Source organism: Serinus canaria, chromosome 3, assembly GCF_022539315.1.
Source record: "Serinus canaria isolate serCan28SL12 chromosome 3, serCan2020, whole genome shotgun sequence".
NCBI lineage: Eukaryota > Metazoa > Chordata > Aves > Passeriformes > Fringillidae > Serinus > Serinus canaria.
The window spans coordinates 78,546,084-78,552,421 of NC_066316.1; positions in this window are offsets into that span (position 1 = coordinate 78,546,084).

Below are 6,338 nucleotides of genomic sequence, written 5' to 3' on the forward strand. Positions count from 1 at the left end.
GTGGTTTTAGTGTAGACTCATGAATTGCTTTCAAGATTTTCCTTCCGTGGCTAAATGGAAAGCTCTTAGTTGTGGCTTGGCAAATGCACAGCGAGGGGAAAATCTGCCAATGCCTTAAATAAACAGCTTGTTAGGGGTACAGCATGGGGTGACCATCTCTTGGGAAAATCAGACTGACTGGGGATCCCACCTGCTCCTTTGATTCATGCACTCACAGTGCGAGTCCACATCTTCTTCCATTATGAAACAACAAAATTATCCGGAGGAAGAAATTTTTCATGCCACCTCTGTACACTTCCTTGAAACTTCTAGACAATTGCACACTGTAAGTAGTGACTGACAGGTCACTTTTTCCCTGAAAAACATGAGCTCTCCCACTGTGCAGAGAGGTGGTGGTTTCTTACAGCACTAGAGAAGCTGAACGAGCTGCTGTCTCCTTTCTGCTGGATGATGTCATGCCCCAGTTTCCTGGGTACCCGAAGTCCACAGAATGGAATCTGGACTCATTTGGTTTGTTTGTTTCCTCAGATGGCTGGAAAGTGAATGAATCTGTATTTTCTTCCATGATGGCTATGCTCTGTCATCCCCGTGCTCCCGGATGTGACTTGAATTGAAGCAGCTCTGTGGTATCTTGTTATTGCCCTGGTGACTGCACTGTACACTGCCTACCCCGCCACAGGGCAATTCTTAATGGCATGAGCTGCATGCTAGCAAAATCTGGAGCTATGCTTCCTGCCCTCCTTTTCACATCCTCTTTGGCTATGCTTTCTTCCTCAGCTGGCCCCTGCTGGCAGCCTGGCTGGGATTCAGTTCAAAGCCAGGACACATTCAGGTGTCCACAAGGACGTGACTACATGTGCTCTAGTTCACTTAAACTTTCAGTGTGGCCAGAGAAAATCTGGTTGGGACAGTCATGGGCAGTTAGAGAGGGATCTGGTCACACTAAAATAGACACAACAGTTGGGATTCATCACTCAAATAAAGGTGCTGTTTTTGCTCAGTGCTCTCCAGGTTTCCCTCTAGTAAGGAGGATCTTGTGTAGGTCTTGTGCCATGCCTGCCAGCCTCATATGGCAGAGGTCTGGGTGTCTGCCTGGCTGTTTTTGGGCAACTGAGTGTCATGGCAGGCCTGATGGATTGGGGTGCATTCCCTAGACTAGGTCTCTGCTGACCTGGTGAGTTTGAATGGCTCACAATATGTTGAAAGTAAACACCGATCCTGAGCTTAGTTATATCCACTTCATCCTCATCCAGTGGCCCTGCTCTAATTGCTAGACAAATAGCAACACCATCATTACCAAGTGTCTCAAATCTGCTAGGAAGTCAGCTGTGTGAGAAACAAAGATAACTCTGGCCAGTCGCTCTGCTTCTGGATGTTTGTGTGCACCAACACCATTTATCTCGTTGGCATCTGTCTGGCCTTGTTTCCTCTCCCCATCAATCCCTGTCGAAAGCCACAGCATTTCTAAACAGATGCTGGTTCTGCCCACCACAGCTGTGTGCAAACAGAGAGGCATCAAAACCCCAAAGGAAGCAAAAAGGACTTCTATACACAATATTGTCTTTGGCCTGTACAGCACAGCCCTGCCCCAAATTCCACAGAGCTCTCCATGCCTGGAACACGCGTGCTTTAGTCTGGCTGGGCAGAGAGCTGTAGAAACAGCCTGAGCTGCCCTGAATTGACCCTGCACCTCATGGAATAGGGTGGGCACTGTTGGGGGTGTCACCCTGCCCCCTGTGTCTGCTGGCCTTGGCCGTTTGTGATGACTCTGTTAGGAAGCTGCTCCTTCTGATGCTGTGAAGGTCCCATCTCACATGACATCCATTTACAAGGTGATCGATGCATAAATAGGTATCATTTTACTGTGGGAAGGGCTCTTTGATGCTGTTTTTTGTGATGATGTTCGCAGGGGTACCAGGATGAGAGAAGAGATGAGAAAGTTGACTCCATGTGTCAGAAGGCTTGATTTACTATTTTATTATATATATTATATTAAAACTATACTAAAAGAATAGAAGAAAGGATTTCATCAGAAGGCTAAGCTAAGAATAGAAAAGGAATTAATAACAAAGGCTTGTCTCTGACTGAGACAGTCTGGACAGCTGGACTGTGATTGACCATTAATTAGAAACAACTACATGAGACCAATCACAGATCCACCTGTTGCATTCCACAGCAGCAGATAAGAATTGTTTACATTTTGTTCCTGAGGCCTCTCAGCTTCTCAGGAGAAAAAAAATCCTAAGGAAAAGATTTTTCATAAAACATGTCAGTGACAGTTTTTATCCTGGAAAATAGCTTTTTGGATATTAATTCAGGCAATAAGAGGAAAATGTGTGGGACTAGCTTTATGCTAAAATGGCCTACTCCAGAATCATGCTGGGATGACCAAAATAAGGGTATGTGAGCCAAAGTATGTGCAACTAAAACAAGATGTCACTGGATACCTAATCCATCTGCTCCTATCACTGCCTCTCCAGCCTATCACCGATGCTTTAAAGAAAAGAGTAACATCATGAAAATATACAGAAATAAACCTGAGAATGCTGGAACTGAAGTGAGAGAAGACAAGAGAGCATCAGAGAATGTCTGTCTAGCAAGTCTATGAGAAAGAGAGAGAGCTAAAGAGAAAAGGGCCTAACGTGTGATGCAGTTGACTCCTTTCTTCCTTTCCTTCTGCTCCTCGGAAAGAAGTGATTAAGACTTGCTCCAGAATGTCAGTGGCACATCCCAGGTGGAGATCAGTCTTCATATTCAGAACAGGCATATATCTCATAAATGCTCTTCTGCAGTTTCTTTAACCATCTCTGAACCTCTCACACAGGACTAGTTCTGGCATGGGCAAGTGTTGCAAACCCTGGTTGGTGACCTCCACAGCCAACCAGCAGTACCTTGAGAGACCATGGGTATTACCTCTCCTTTGTTGTTTCCCTCTAGGAGTAGGTTGCTCTGTATTGTTCTTCTAGGTCACTCAGCAGAAGTGGATGGGAAACAAATTCTTGGTCTTACGCTGGAGGCCAGCATGGAACAAAGGCTAATTTTTATATCTCGACTTTAGGGTTCAAATGTTGCTAAAAGAAATTTCTAGAGTGTCCACAAAGACCTTCCCAGTAAAAGGCTTGTTTTGTCACTATATTCCTTCCTGATGTCTGTGTTGCAATTCCTAGCAGCTCACATTAGATATTACAAAATACTTGGTTTTCAAATGTTCTGGAATGGGTCAAGACAGGGCCAATCAGCTGTACTAGATGAGAAACAGAGCAGTGAGGCCAGAAGAGTCCTCTCTTCAGGGACTGGCTCTGAGACAACTAAAAGCTGTCACAGAGCCTGCCTGCCAGCTGGGTAAATGACCCACATAGGTGGAATTTCTCATGCTCTACCACAAAGATTCCAGGGTGGTGTGGCTCAGCAATCTACTAAACTGCAAGGAATGGTGATACACAGCATTTCTTTCCTTGGAGGTATTACAGGAATAACCAGACTTCAGTCTTCAGACATCACATAGGCTATCCTTCTAGCTGTGTGACAGGGAGTTTGAACTGAGTGAGACCCCAGAGCAATGAACTGTCTCAGCAACTTCAGAATGCTATCAGGGACATAAAATATGTCCTTGGCTTCTCTAATAGCTCATCACATCCAAGCATGGCTTCATTTTGCCCTGGCTTACATAATCTCTGAGACATGCTGACATTGCTTTTCCAGGACTGAACAAGAGCATGCTCTCATTGGCTCTCATCACTCTCACGCCTCTAGTAATGGGCTCATAGGCATGTCTTATAAGACAATACAGTCCTCCACACTGTTCTTTCCCTCAGTAAATACTTTGGAGATCATTCTCACTTCCATCCTGGTGAAGTGGGGATCCTCATCTACTGTCTCTCCCTTCTGTGTCTTAGAAGTATGAATTTGCATTGCAATGTTTAGTCCAAAGAGACTCAGTCCCTTTTGATGCAGCTGTATTTTTTACCTTTCTCAATATCACAGAATGGGGCATGTTGGAAGGAACCACAGTGGTTCATTTGGTGCAACTTCCCTGCTCAAGCACAGGATTGCATCCAGATGGTTCTCAAATACCAGTGAGGGGGATTCCATACCCTCTCTGGGCAAACTGTTCCAGTGCTCAGTCACCTGCACAGTAACGAACTCCCTCATATTCATGTGAAATTTTCTGTGCATCAGTTTCTGCTGATATCACTAATTGCTGTTAGCCTTGTGGCACTAAGTGATGTAATATCTAGTGCTTTATCTCCAGTACAGTGATTTTAATTTAATAAAATGAGAAGGTACTTTACTTTCCTTGAGGATAATTCACTACTCTGTTCATACGACTGGGGAGATAGGGAAAGGAGAGCATCTGTTGCCCCTAATTTTTTTGGGGAGTTCTATAAGGAAATTTCTCAGGCAGTTTGACTAGTCAGAAATGTGCAAAAAAACTCTAGAAAAATGCCCCTTCCTTTCCACACTGGAGTAGATTTGAGTGGGAAGGTACCAGTGACTCATAGCATCCCTTCCAGCTGCTATGGGACAGTCACTACTTCTTCCCTGAGAATAGAACAGCAACCATGTGTGGTTGGTTGAACCCTGTGCTGCTGCTGAAAGCAGATTTAACTTCCTCAGTCTCTGTTTCCATTCCTATGGCACCTGCATGTAATGGTTCACTGTAGAAATTTCACCGGTACTCTTTAGATCTCCTGGATGCAGTGCAAGATCCAGCCATGGATCTCTAACCAATGCTGCTTCACTTCTGCTTAACTGAAATCATTATGATACTGGAATTATGAGTATTTATTACCTGTTCTATGGAAGTGCTTAGTTTCAAACCCAAGAGGTGTCTCAGATGTTAGGTGTTACACAGACAGCACATAAAAAAGAGACCCTAGCCCAGAGTTTACAGTCCAGATTCAGAGTACATTGAACAGGCTGCTAAACAAAAAACTGTCTAGGGAAAAGTATCAGGTAGGAAAAAAAGGGTCTGGAAAAGATAATGTAGGAATCTAAAATAAAACAACTTTTAGAGATCAAAGTTGGGTTTTACTTACTGCTTTATCGTTTGGTCAGAAAATAAATTTTGGAAATCAAATTCACCAGATAGCTGTGTCTCTTCTTGACTGACTGGATGTAGTTGTGTATTTTGCACAAGCCATTAATAAAACACATTGTTTTTCACAAACAATGTGAAATAGCACAGAAATTTTTAAGCCATGAAGCAAAATGCCTAGTTCTTAAATAAATTTTGAGAAAGGAGCTAGCAAGTAGATTCAGAGCGACAAGTGCCCTGCTCATCACGGACACCTACTTTGGAATAAAATCCCTACTGATGGGAGCAAGTCTAGATGACTAAAACTAGGTCAGATGAATCCCATGTTGGCCACAAAATATTAATTTCACTTCACTCTGTGTGTGTTATGATCAGGTTTTAATTAGAAGATCATAAAATATGCTTTTCAATTGCACCTCTGATTCATGTGCAAGATGGACTATCTCTCACTGCTGTATCCTCAGTGTTACCAAAATGTTATTTAATTTCTATATTGCTTCTCTGGGGTAATGCAGTGACATCATCATGACAATTTTATAAATCAGGAATTTATGATGCACAGAAATTAAGATTAGAATTGGCACCTTCCCCAGCTTCAGCCTCCTGATACCCGGCTTTCCAGAGTACTCAAATGGGTGTAGTCCTTGTCTCAAGCATGGTACTGCTTCAGCTGTAGCCTTTGGTAGTCCTACACACTGTACAGCACTGATCCTCAAGCCAAGCACCCTATGACATGATCACCACTTAGAAAACAAAACTGAGCTGAAAAAAGCAGAAGAAAACAAAAACAACTAGCCAAGTTTCACTAAGTGAATTCCCAGATAGGGAATTCAAAGCTAGGAAGGTGCTATGGCACTGAAGTGCTGTTGTTCAGGTTTTGTCCAGTGACTCTTACCATGTCATTGTCCTTCTCTATAAACTTCTCTCCACATGTCTTATGTCCCTTGTATTTCTGCAGCAAAAGAGGTATAAAGGGAGGGAAGTCACCCTCCTTCACTGTACAAATCTGATCACCCCCAAAACAAGCTTTTTCCATACAGAAAATGAAAGAGAATTCCAGTAGAAAAAGACCCAGGTGGCCATGCGCTTCAAGGACCTATCAGAATGCCTTTTCACAGAGGATCGGCTAAAATCCTCTGACTGTCTCATTGCCTACTTTTTCAGATTTGACTCTGCAAACTTAAGAAGGTTTTTAAAAATAATTTTGTCTGCAATGTCATAGTTTTTTTAAAAAAGAAAATGAGAACCAAAAAAATCATAAGTTCTGTCATGTGGCAGCATCTTACTATCTCCATGATAC